Here is a 12,770-nt window from a genome sequence, read left to right on the forward strand (position 1 = left end):
TCTGGACTGTCTCCAGTAGCTCCATGTATGTCTTGTTCTGAGGAGCCCAAACGTAGACACAGTACTCCAGGTGTGACCTCACCAGTGCTGAGTAGATGGGAAGGATCACCTCCCTTGACCTGCTGGCAGTACTTTGATGCAGACCAGCATACCATTAGCCTTTTTTGTGGCAAGGGCCTTTGTTGCTGACTCATGTTCGACTTGGTGTCCACCAGGAACCCCAGTCCCTTTTCTGCCAAGCTGCTTTCCAGCTGGGTGGCCCCCAGCATATGCTGGTGCATGGGGTTGTTCCTTCCCAGGTGCAGGACTTTGCACTTCTCCTGGTTGAAGTTCATGAGGCTCCTGTCAGCCCTTTTCTCCAGCCTGTCAAGGTCCCTCTGGATGGCAGCATGACCCTCTGGCATATCAGCCACTCCTCCCAGTTTTGTGTTACCAGCAATCTTGGTGAGGGTGCCCTCTGTTCCATCATCCAGGTCATTAATGAAGATGTTGAACAGGACTGGACCCAGCATTGACCCCTGGGGTACAGCACTAGCCACTGACCTCCAACTCAAGTTTGTGCCTCTGACCACCACCTTCTGTTCAACCAGTTTTCAATCCACCTTGGAATATGAATTTCTATGTTTTTACTGACTGTGGAGTTATTTTAGAACGCCCCCCCCTTTTTTTTTTTTTGAATGCTTTTTTCCCCTTGAGAATAAATAGGTGGGGGCTAAAAAGCCCTCTGAAAAATGTCTTGCATGCTTATCCTGTGTCAGCTTACATTCAGGTCAAATAGAAATGTATGTAACAGGTTTTGCAGGTCTAGTTGTGACCCTTTAAGAAGTTACCACTTCCAGCTTTACCTTTCCCCTGCACGTTAACATCCTCTGGCTAAATTACCCTTCTGGGAGACTGACTGGTGAATCTGTCTGCGAGGGGGTTTAAACTATCAGTTTTATTTGCAGTGAGATGGATCAGGGCTGCCCATAGTGGCCTCAGCTGTGGAGGCAGTAACTTAAAATGTTCCAGCCTAAGATAAGGACAGTTGATGTGAAAATATACATTACACCTACGCTAGCCCAGCAGTTTGCTGCTGAAACAGGCAGGTCCATCTCATCCATGTCCTAGCCTTGCAGGCCTCCCCCATCTGCTTGAATTGGTCCTTGCACTTCTTAGAATTCATACTGCTCTGAAAAAACTTGCTGATCAGCAGAAAGATATTTGATCTGGTTTTATTTTTGCTGGATTAGTGTTCTGCTGGGTTAGCAAGCTGCGTTAGCTCGGTACAGGATCTAACAAGTGCCAGAGGCGGTGCCAGGCGGTGGAGGAGGACAGGATGCTCTGACTGTTGACATCAGCAGGTTGTTAGACTGGCTCAGCCATAACACAACTTTCCAACCTCAAACCTTTTTTCATTTTCTCCGTTCCTCTCGCTTTAGATTCTTTTAAACGTTAATCTCCATTTTATTCTATTAACAACATTGGCTGAAAATAATGAACTCTGATCTTAGAGGGGCACACTGAATATTTGTCAGCAATACTTGGTCTCTATTTGGAAAAAAATAAATTACTGTGTGACTAAGATCTCTGTGACACAGTGGTAGTTATTCCTTTGTGTCACTGGGCAACTGAAATGGAAAAGATTTGGGGGTTTTATCAGCTGGTGGTTTTTTTGGTTTGTTTTTGGTTTGTTTTTTTTTTTTTAAGCCAGTGATGGTGGCTATAAATTTGTATGTATGGTAAGACAGCTGTATATTCTGGCTGAAGTAATTTATATAAAAAGACAAAAAAATTATTGGACATTAAAATTATTCTGGTCTCTCTGAACAGTTGGGGGTTTATTGCTGAAATAAATGTGACTACTGTGTATACTGGTAGAATTTAAAGATATGACAGATGAAAGGATAGGTACAGACCGATCTCATTGCAGTCTTGGCAATATTCAAAGTCCAGATTGGTAAGATAAGCATAGAAATCCCAAGCCAAGAAGATCCCACACCCTCATTTTAATCACATAACTGCAGTGGTAGCAGTCTGCCAAGGGTGGCTGAGTTCTGCTCCTCTAGGCAAGTATATAATTCCCAGTGTGGTCATTGGCCAAACTGAAGTATTTTCTTGGTTTTTTTGCATTTTAACTTGTATGGGAATTCAGTAGAGAGAATTCAAGAAGAATCCAGGGTTTGTGGTCACGTGAATAGTCATACCACTTCTTTTTAAAAACAAAATTAAATCTCATTAACCAAAGTAGTCAATACTGAAAGTGTGGGCAAGTCGGGATTGTAAATAAGGCGACAGAATTAGATGCTTGGTATGTCTGGTGACAGAAGTGGAACATTTATGACAATAGAAAGCAGTCAACCATAGCAAATGTTGTTCTTGTAAATGCTGCTGAGAGATTTAATTGATCCTGTTCGATGCAGCTGGGGGGGGGGGATCACTTGCTCTTTGACCAGAAACTGCACATTATAGAAGCCCTCTTCTCTATTTTTTCTGTCCTATGTCTTGACAAAGTGCCATATACCTGCTTGGAGCAATAAACAATTATTTCACATGCATGGCTCCTAACAACAGGGTGAAATCTTGTTTAAACTTGCTCATAACCTATTTAAATCTTTTTATACATGCTTTCAAGCAGCTCAGGCACCCTGTCATGGCACAAAGTGCCTACAGTGAAGCTGGAGCTGTGGTGCTGCCATGAGAAGGAGAAATGTAGCTTCTGCACTTAAAAATATTGCTGGGCTGTAGGTCATGGAGGAGGCGTGTGAACTATCGATGAAGCATAACTACAGAATCAGTAAAGAGGCTGAATTTCAAGACTGGTTTCAAAGCACAGAAACCTGAGGAAGGAGAGTCCTGGTTTAGGTTACCTGTGCAAAGCTCTACAATTATGAGTAATGTCATGGGAAGCTTATTTTGTGTAGGAAGCTAACAGGACCTTGGCTTTTATGGCTTGCCTTCTTCTGGGCATTATGCTGTTTGGTAAAAAAATGGGAGATGTATCATCTTAAGGTTGGTTAAAAAGATGGACATTAAAAAGCTTGAAAATAAAGATACATCAGGAACTGACTTGTCTTAAGCATCATGGAGATGAATTTTTAATGTTGTCAGAGAAGAGGAATATTCTATTTAAGCTGGAGGTGGCTTCTGGTTTTGGCTTTTTTTGGCATAAGTTCTGCAAATTAGTAAGTGTAAATGTTGGGGAAATGCCATTATTGCACTGTTGTGCAAAATTGGGTTAACAGTAATTACAAACATCTAAAAGGCTAAGTTAATGTTGTAAGTTGCATGAAGCCTTTAACAGTTTATAAGCTGTCATTGTTGGAAAGAGTATTTTCTGTCTTTTTTTCCTTAATATTGTGAAAGTGGCTAATGAGATCTGAATGTGATGGATTCCATTTGTAACGAAGACAAAAATTCATCGTAGTAAGAAATAACTGAACCAGCCTCCAAGCACAGAGTACTGATCATCAATGTATAAAAATAGGGAAGAAGTAAAATATCTTCCTATTCTGAATATGGAGATGTACTATAAAACCGAATATGCTACAGTCAGAAAGACTTAGGATATGTACAATGTTCTCAAATAGGCATTGTAGACTTACCGAGCCAGCTTTAAACAGGTTTACATAGACAGTAGTAACTACAGCAGTTTGGAAGTGAGAGGTGGTAGGCATTTTTGCACAAACTGGCCCTTGCTCTTGAGGACTCTTGCACTATGCTTGCTGGAGGCATTGATTGCAGTGTAACTTCTCCAGGTAATCTGGTTGTATAGCAAAGGCATGTAGTGTTCTAGTGAGGAAACACTAGCATAAAATATTTTATTAGGAAATCTCTTTCCGATTTTGTGTGGTTTGAAAGCTCAGCATGCTACTTCAGGTATGCTGTGCTTCATTTTCCTGAACTATTTTCTTCTAAGAAATAAAAAAATACTAATCTGTAGGAAAATAATAAGCAAAGGTAAGAAATTTTGAAATTAATCTGCTTGCCTGAGAAGCAAATATTTAATGCAGTAATTAAAAAAAAAAAAAAAGAATCTCATTTAGATTTTTTTATTTTGTATTTTTGACCAGCAAAAATTTAGCTAAAGTTTTGGTATGACTTTTTCCAAATTGCTAATTTCATCTTGAAGGGAGTGCACATTTGAAATCCAAGGAGGCATTTGTGGAAATAACTTCACATATGCACGGCCCTAGGTACGTTTGGCCATTTTCTGTCAAAAGTGGCCTCATATCTTGTATATTCAACTTAAAATACTCTGGAGTTTATTTTCAAAGGTGTGGTACATTCACACTTTCAGCTGACTCTGTTTGGAAAATCAAACTTTAGTGTTTATCTAGGAGTCCACCTTATCACTGAATTGGAAATACTTCCGTAAATATCTGCTGAACAGTTGTAATGGAAGGGAATAATCACTTTACAGCTCTACCAGTGTGCCTGGTGGCTGGCATCCCATGGTGCAAGTGCCCCACATGCTCCTTTGCAGAGTGGCTTAGCTGCTGCAAAGAACAGCATCTTTTATTCCTCTTGAGTTAGCCAACAGGACAGAACACACAGAAATAGCATTCAAGCTACTGCGCCCACCAGAGCGGTCTGCCAAGTGCTCTTGGTTTATCCTCTTTCTCCTTGTGTGGTAATAAATTTTACTGTTGTGAATTTTTCTCAATGAATGGTGAGAAAATGCCTCTGAACTGTGAGAAGATGTTAGGGTAGTCTGGTGGCCCTGACTGGGGCAGGCTTACTGCTGCATTACAGAATAGTCATGACAGCAGGTAACATGTACTTGACGCAAGTTTTAGTTAGCTCATGCTGACAGAGCAGCTCACTTGAACTAAAAGTGCCACCAGACTAGAGGTGTTTGGTCTAGGTGGCATTTTAGGTAAGGGAAATTCTTTGAGATGAAGGCAAGATAATAAACGTAGGTGTTAAAGTACTTCTTGTCACTGGAGTGGTTGAAAGGAGCTGGTTTGTGCAAGGGAGATGTCCTGCTAGTTTGTTGGTTTGAAAAATTTCACATTGATGTTTCTCATGAGTGTGGTGCTTCCACAGAGCTGGCACAGACCTGGTCATTATTTTATAAATTGTTATCGGTGTGTGGACTGTTAGTATCCTCATACTTATTGGAGCTGTGGAGTGTTCCCTTTCACCGTGGTATTTTTCTCTGCCTCAGCTTGCTTAGCAGTGACACTCTTTAGTTTGAAAGTGTGCCGATGTGTGTGGTTTAGTTACTGTCCTCCCACACGCAGCGCGGCATGCTTGCATTAACCTTTCCAGCCCACAGCAACTTGTACTGACCTTGAGTATGAAGCTGATGAATATGAGCTTATGAATGTGAAAATGCTTTAAGCTTTAGCATCCTTATTGTTTGCTCATGTCTGCTGTATGGATTCGTTTACGGCAATAAAATGTTTATATCGGATTTTGTGTTTTCAAAGGTATAGGCTAAATCCTGGTCCCCATGGTTACCCCACTTGCGTTTGCATGAATTGGGGTCTGCGGCGTTAAAGGGAGGACAAAATGGGGGAGAGTCTGTGCTGCCATACCCCATTAGCTCTGGAGGGGCTGCATGGAGGATATTGGTGTAGGCACAGTACTTACCTATTTATTAGTATGCAGAAGCCATTTGCTTCCACAGAGAAGGCAAATAATAGGCCCAGAAGGAAAACGTTTAAGAGTCTTATTTAGAAGGTTGCTTCTGTGGAGTCAAGTAGAAGGCAGCTTTTTGATGAGCTGATCTTGGGAAGGGCAGAGTGCTCTTACCTTCACTGGCGGTAGTGGTATTTGCCAACAGGATCAGACTTCTGTGAAAACTGTCTTGCATAAACAGAGTAACTGTTAAAACTAACAAAAAACCAACCAGGATTTATATGAAAAAAAGCAGAAAAAACCCCCTTGAACGTTCTTGGAGGTTGCTAATTTTGAAAGTCTCTTCCTAAGGAAAAAAGTTCTTCTGCAAGCGTTGTATTTGGCTCTTGTAATTTGAATAGAGAGGAGACAGAAGCTACAGAAATTACCGTGGTGATATTTTAAGGAAGGAAAAATAACTTTAAAAGCTCTGGGGCCCACTCTAAAGCTGCAGGTTTCAGGGTAACATTGTGTAGCTTCATTGCAACGCTAGTCTTGTGCAAATACTTCCTTTGGAGCATAACAGCATTATAGAGTTCCAAAAAGCTGTGCTAGTTACTTTTCTTACTTTTTTTTTTTTAAACAGAAGATTAATATGTATCCATTCTACTGTTGCTTATTCCTATAGTACTTATCCTTCATTATTTTTAACTTATTTAATTACCCCGATTTGTATGGTTTCCTTAGTCATTGCACAGGTGATTTAATTCTTTGTATAAATGAAAGCACAATTCATTATGAAAACGCTTCCAATTACTTCACTGATTATTCTTATTTTCTAATGTAAGATAAATAGCTTCTGAAATGAGTAGATTGGCACAGCCTTTTTTGTTTTGGTTTGGTTTTTGGTTTTTTTTTGTTCCAAGTCATAGCTAGTGACAATCGAGCTTTCTTAAGATACTTGCAAATTTGTACAATAACTTTATTCCAGCTAGACCTGGAAGAGGACTGCGAATTGGCTGCTGTGTTCCCTCTAGGAAACAGAAATAGATATACATTTCTTCCATGAATCATGTAGAAGTCCTTAGCTGTACTTACTGAGGACATGCCTTCACAACTGTCTCTAAGAGAGGTTGTGGCTTTAGATCAGTTCAGCTCTTACTCTTCAGCAATCTTTAAAGCAATCAAGCACAGTTTTTCCCAGCATTGTCAAAAAAAAAAAGAATAAAAAATTTTAAAGTGCAGTCAGGATAAATGGATTGTTTAAAATGCACACACATACGTGCTTTTATATATGTACCTATATATAAAAAATTAAAGATGTAATTATTAACTTGTAACAGTGATTTTCAGCACAAATTGTATTGCTGAGCAAGTACAACGATGTATTTACAAGTTATCCCACTTAGAATGATGCCTGTCACATCCATCCTGTAGAGAATAATGTGTTTGTACCTCTTATGAAAAACTAAAGAGTCAAAATGCATGATGGAATAGAGGGCTTTTCAAACTTCTTCACAAGATCTGTATTTAAATGCTGACTCAGAATATGAGTAGCCACCTTTTCTAATTCTATAATACCTCTGTAATGACTACAACTATTGCTTCTACAGATTAGCAGCATTAGGAAAATAGTTAAAATTAACTTATTTTCTTTGCACTTGATTACATAGAAATCAAGACAGAGAATTAGCAAGTGGCTTGGTAATCTGTAGATGACTGACCAATGGATATTCTTCAGATTATAGTTTTTCAAGCAAACTTAGACATTTTTGTTGATATAACAATACCTGCATTGTTATTCCTATAGCAATAACTGCATTGTTATTCCTATATACAGATCTCTTTGCTCAGCTAGAGTAATGGGATTGTGAGACATCCATCTCTGATGAGAAAGAGCAACATGGGAAGCTGAGTCTTGCTTCAAGTAAATACACAGATGTAAAAATTATATAAGCCATGTTACACTGATCTAATTATTTTGTGATAGCTGCTAGTCCCCCACAACAGCAGTGAACACTTAGAGCAAAAACCCAGTCCTTCTGAGGAGCTGCTTATCGAAGCATAAGATGCACCAACAAGTGAGTAGAAACATGATGCAAAGCACTGATGAGACAGTACAGTAACCAGGAAAAGTTTTACTGCAGATTAGATGCCTACACCTCTTTTGTATGGTAGCCTGGGGAAGAGGAGGGTTGATCTAGGTCTGTAGCTAGCCACTGCTCAGAGCAAATATAGTAAGGAATCAGTTTTCTTCTAGGTAGATCAAACAGTAGGAATTAATTGTCCATAATACAGCTGCACATAAAGCTGGTAAGCATTTTGACCTATCAAGGTGATTGTGAAAGAGAAGACTGCTCTGCAGCAAAGGCCCCAGAAACCTTGTGGGCTAAAACAAGTCAGGAGGACAGCAGCTGAGAGAATCTGAGAAGAAAAATCTCATAGACAGGGTATGGATAGAAGGTTTACTGGAAAGCAGTAGATACTGTCATTGGGAACCACGAAGCTCCATCCTGCCTGGTTTGTTTGTTCCCGTTCCCCCACCTTCCCCCAGATTCAGGAAAATAATTTTTTAAAATAAATTTTTTGCTCATAGGCGGAACTACCGTATTGATGATGATCCAGAAGACCCCAAATATTGGCTGAAAACCCAAGAGAAGAGATAACTGTAGGCACAGCTGGGGAAATTTTAAGCAGGTGCAAGTGAAAGCTGTTCAAATTGGAGAAGTGACTTAAAGCTCTTCATGTGAATGGAGGCAGCTTTAACAGATGCATGGGAACACTCACTTGAAAAGAGCAAGTCATAAAGAAGCTTAAGTTGTAGAAGAACTTGGTTATGTTGCAGTGATGATTCCCTGTTGTCTATAACATATACCAAAAGAAAGATCTGACGTAAAACGAGGATCTGCAGTAATTATCTTTCTAGAAGAATTTTGATGTTTATGAGATGGAACAAATTAGACATAGTTGAAGTTGAAAAGTGTAGGTTGTAGCTGTTGAGACACTGACAAGGCATGGATGAGAATATTTACCTTATGACTAGACAGGAGTGGATGGGTCTTAAAGGTGCTAAGAAGGAAGAGCTGGAAGATAAGTAAGATTCTGGAAGGCTGGAAAAGGCCTAGTTTTAAAAGAATGCAGAGGAGAAGCTGAGAAACTGTAAGCTATGAAGATAATTTCCAGAAAAGTGCTAATAAAAACATTCTTGTTGAAGGTACCTGGAAGATACTAAAACTGCACATCAGCCAACAAAGATTTGACAAGACCCCCCCCCCAAAAAAAAAAAAAAAAAAAGAAATCTCAGACTTACCTGTGTTCTTTCTGCTACAGGGTAACAAGTGCCATGGGTTGCAGAGAAGCAGCAGATACCCTGTTTTTTCATTCCAGTAAGGGTTTTTTGACACTGCTGTATGAGACTTTTTCAGATGTCAGCATTAGAAATGACCTATATAAACCTCTTGTAAATCTGATTGCAGAATGTTGCAAGGAACCATCTGGAGACGTGAGCCGAGTAACAACCGGACACTGATACGGTTAAAGTTGTTCTCCCCTTTATTGCCCAAATAGCGTGCTTATATACCTTGTCAAGCTAAACATCAGCTGTCCACGCGCCAAAAGCTAAAATATAATTGGTTATACTATCTCTGTCCACGCGCATAAACATAGGACACAATTGGTTATACTAACTCTGTACACGCGCCTAAACATCGGACACAATTGGTTATACTAACTAAAACATGCGAAACTTGTCTCAGCCTAATTGGTTAAGATAAACTGCCGAATTGAGGTTCTTCGTGCCAAGTTCCCTTTATCTTGGAATGTGCACCTGTGTTCTTCTAATTGGCATCTTTCTTTTTTTGTCTTCTTGTTTATTCTGTTCAAGGCCTTCTAAAGGCGTCTGGAATACTTTTGCGACCGTTAGCTAAATATGTGTCCGCAACAATTCCCCCTTTTTCATTTTTTCATCAATTGTTTCCATCAATAAGTTCTTAAACTTCATTGATGCCAGTGGAACCCCCTATTAAACCTGTGAAAAAGGGATTGCTTGGTGCTGCTGTACAGAGGCATAAGCAATCTTGTCCAGTCACGTCAGCCAGGGTCATCCAGATGTTTTCTTTGGCTTGCGGCAGCATCCGTGACTACATCCATCCGAGGACTGTGAGGAAGATGGACCATCCATACATTCTTGTGCCGTCTTGCGCCGCAAACTCAGCCCAGCAATCGGTAGGTGCCAGCTTTATGTGGGCGTCCCCACGTAGGCAACGATGGCCTTGCCATAGACCAGCCCGATGCTCTTCGGAAAATCCCGGTATTTATACATCTGCAGAGGAATGGATTTCAGCACACGTGGCCAGCGGGTGCCAAAATCCGCCTCGGTTGCAACATGGGGAGCCTATGACGCATGCGCTCGCTGGCCAGGCGCACTGCACGAGTCATAGCCACCCTGTCTATTGGTTCATGGGCTTTGTGATGCGGTTGCAATGCACAAAGAATCTTGACCCTTCATGTTGATCAAGGTAACCTACAAGATCTATGAACACAATTAATTAAACACAGTAAAAGCAACATTATACCTAATAAAATACACAAGAATAAAAGAAACCCCGATTTTTAACAAAGATACAAACCAACTCCTAAGTCCCCATCCCGCAGCTAAATACTGTAAGCCGAAATGACAGCTTTCTTAATTGCGTTAAAGCTCTTGCAGCTCCTTCTTGCCTCTGCAATTCTGTTATCTTGATTTATTAATTGCTCCACTGTCCAAGTTCCTCATGTCCGTTGTTTTTCTGGTGGTTCAAAGTCCTTTCACACTGCAGCTGTCACGTGCTCTGGCCCACTCATGCTAACTGCGGCCTACTTATGCTAACTCTAAATAATCAGGCTCAAAGAAATGTCCCCCATTTTCCATGAAATCTCCCACAGCAGAACACATGCTACAGTGTTCCATAGGCATTGGTGGCTTGTTTTCAGAGTGAAAGACTGTCTTGAATGGGGTGTCCTGTCTTGCATTTCAGTATTTTCACTAGTGATATTGTTGCTGAAATAGAAGCTTGTTGAGTTCTCAAGCGACATAAAACTTGGAGCCACAAGCGTTTGGGAAAAAAGTCTAGAAATCAAAGTGGTATATTGGGATTAGGTGTGTGGTGGGTTTGTTTGTTTGTTTTATTTTTTAGAATATGATTCAGCATAGACAAGTGCAAAAGGTAAAAGTTTGGGCAGGAATGCTGAAATGTTCAAATACAGAATGGGAGTAAGTAGCAAAGTGTCAGGCTGTCCCCAGCAGGACCTGGGTGATAGGATAGTGAATCATAAGCTGGGTATGCATCAATGATACCCTGTTGCTGTGAAAAAGGCAAAAGTTACGTTAGGATGAATAAACGGGACTGTGAATCTTTGATGATAAGGCATCAGCTGCAGTGCTACATCTGGGTTGGGGCAATAAGTTTCAAGGAAGATGTGGACCTGCCTGCAAGATTCGGGGCAGGAACAGCGGGAAGGATGAGGTTCCCAAAAGCCTGGACTGTGATGAAGGGTTGGTAGAGCAGCAAGTGTTTAAAGCAGAGAGATGGACTAGTGATGCACAGGAATCTTCAAAGACAAAAAAACCCCTCAGCTCTGTAGTCGGGGACTCCATCATCTGATCCTTGAAAGAGTAGGTAAGGCAGCTGGTGCGTCGGCTAGGTGACCTCTCTGGTCCTGTCCCGGCGCTCTGGTAGCTCGCCTGTGATGGCCGTGGACTTCTTGGTTCAAGTTGTCCGAGTCTAGTGTTCAGACAGCATAAGGCTGTATCAGAGGGGTGGCTGAATGAAAGGTGTCACTCACCCTACAGACAGAGTGATGGCCCTGAGAGGGGAGAAAACAGGGCAGAAATGCAACAACTGGGCTGGCCAGACTCAGAGCTCTGTCAAGGCTTCACAGAAAACCAGGAAGAGAAGATTTGTCTGAAAGAACCCAAAGCTATGTGCTAGTTATTTTGAAAGCTGAAAGGTGGTAAGTGATTTAGGGCCTAATATGGGTGCAGGCCTGGCTGATTTATTTTGTGTCCTTTGCTCTTATATTGCTGCCTTATATGATTGCAGCAATGTATCATAACTTGTAACTGTGTACATTTGACTGCCTCTCAGTTGCGGGAGAAGAGTAAATTACAGATAATGCGTTGTAGTCATGGTTAGGAAGTTGAATCAGTGCTACTACAGAGAATTTCTTTTTGTGCTTTTCAGTCTCTCCAGTGGTGGTAGTTGGCATCTGCTGAGCAGCCAGGCCATGGTGAAGGGTTCTCAGTTTCCTAGTTGCAGGACAGCGTTTAAGACTTCCTCCTTCTTACTTATAGTTTGTATTTTTTTTCCCCTTGAAATTCTTCCCAAGAGTCAGATCTTGGATCAGGTCAGACTGGATCAGAGTAGTAATCACCTCTCACTTTTTATCTCAATTCTAGCCATTTTGGAAAGGTGAATAGAAATACTTGCTACTTGCTTGTCTTAGAATAATCATTAAAAAAATGAATTGAAAGGAGGCAGGGCATTCTTCAGCATATCTGACATACTGGAAAATAAGGGGATGGAAAATGTGGCCATCTAACACCTAGCTACAGTAATTATATTTGCATAATCAGTAATTGCTTGGGTGAAAATGCCTCTCAAGAGGGAACTGCAGCAGTATCCAGTGCTTCTTACCGCTAAATGGCAATGCTATTTAATAATGAAAAAAAAAAAAAAGCTATGAAAACACCCTTACATTTGGCTTTGGAGCATATTCTACCAGAGGAGTTCTCTACAGGGGATGTTGGGTTAGCCAGGCTTTTCTGAGGTTTTGTAAAGTTGCAGAGCAGCTCCATAAAAGGAGATGTCAGTAATGCTGAGACCTTCTACACTTGTGAGAACACAAGTTCCGTGGGTCACATGCTGATGACCTCAGGATTTCCTACATGGGGATAAGCATGGGAGAAAGAATAGTATGAACAGCAGAGAGAGAGATAGACAGCATGGGTGAGATGAAATCTAGCTATTTCTTTACAGCCTGGCTGACTTCTGCGTGTTCGCATTGATTTTTTTTCCAAATGGAATGTCCTTTGTATTGTTTAACCCCCCAACTCCACTTTTCTGAAGGTAGGCAACACAATATCTTCATCAGCAAAGAGGAAATACACTGAAGAAACATTTCATCAGATAGTGGGAATATGGGCTTCTTAAGCTATATTCAGCAGAGGAGTAGTTCCAAGCGTACAG

The 12,770-nt window shown here is 40.9% G+C and overlaps 1 protein-coding gene across 3 annotated transcripts in view; it reads left to right on the forward strand.

Moving 5' to 3' along the window:
• The window catches only part of TEC (tec protein tyrosine kinase), a 55,019-nt gene that overhangs the window by 20,904 nt on the left and 21,345 nt on the right, over positions 1 to 12,770 (forward strand). The gene's annotated exons all lie outside the window — the stretch shown is intronic.

This window comes from Harpia harpyja, chromosome 2 (assembly GCF_026419915.1).
Source record: "Harpia harpyja isolate bHarHar1 chromosome 2, bHarHar1 primary haplotype, whole genome shotgun sequence".
Classification (NCBI taxonomy): domain Eukaryota; kingdom Metazoa; phylum Chordata; class Aves; order Accipitriformes; family Accipitridae; genus Harpia; species Harpia harpyja.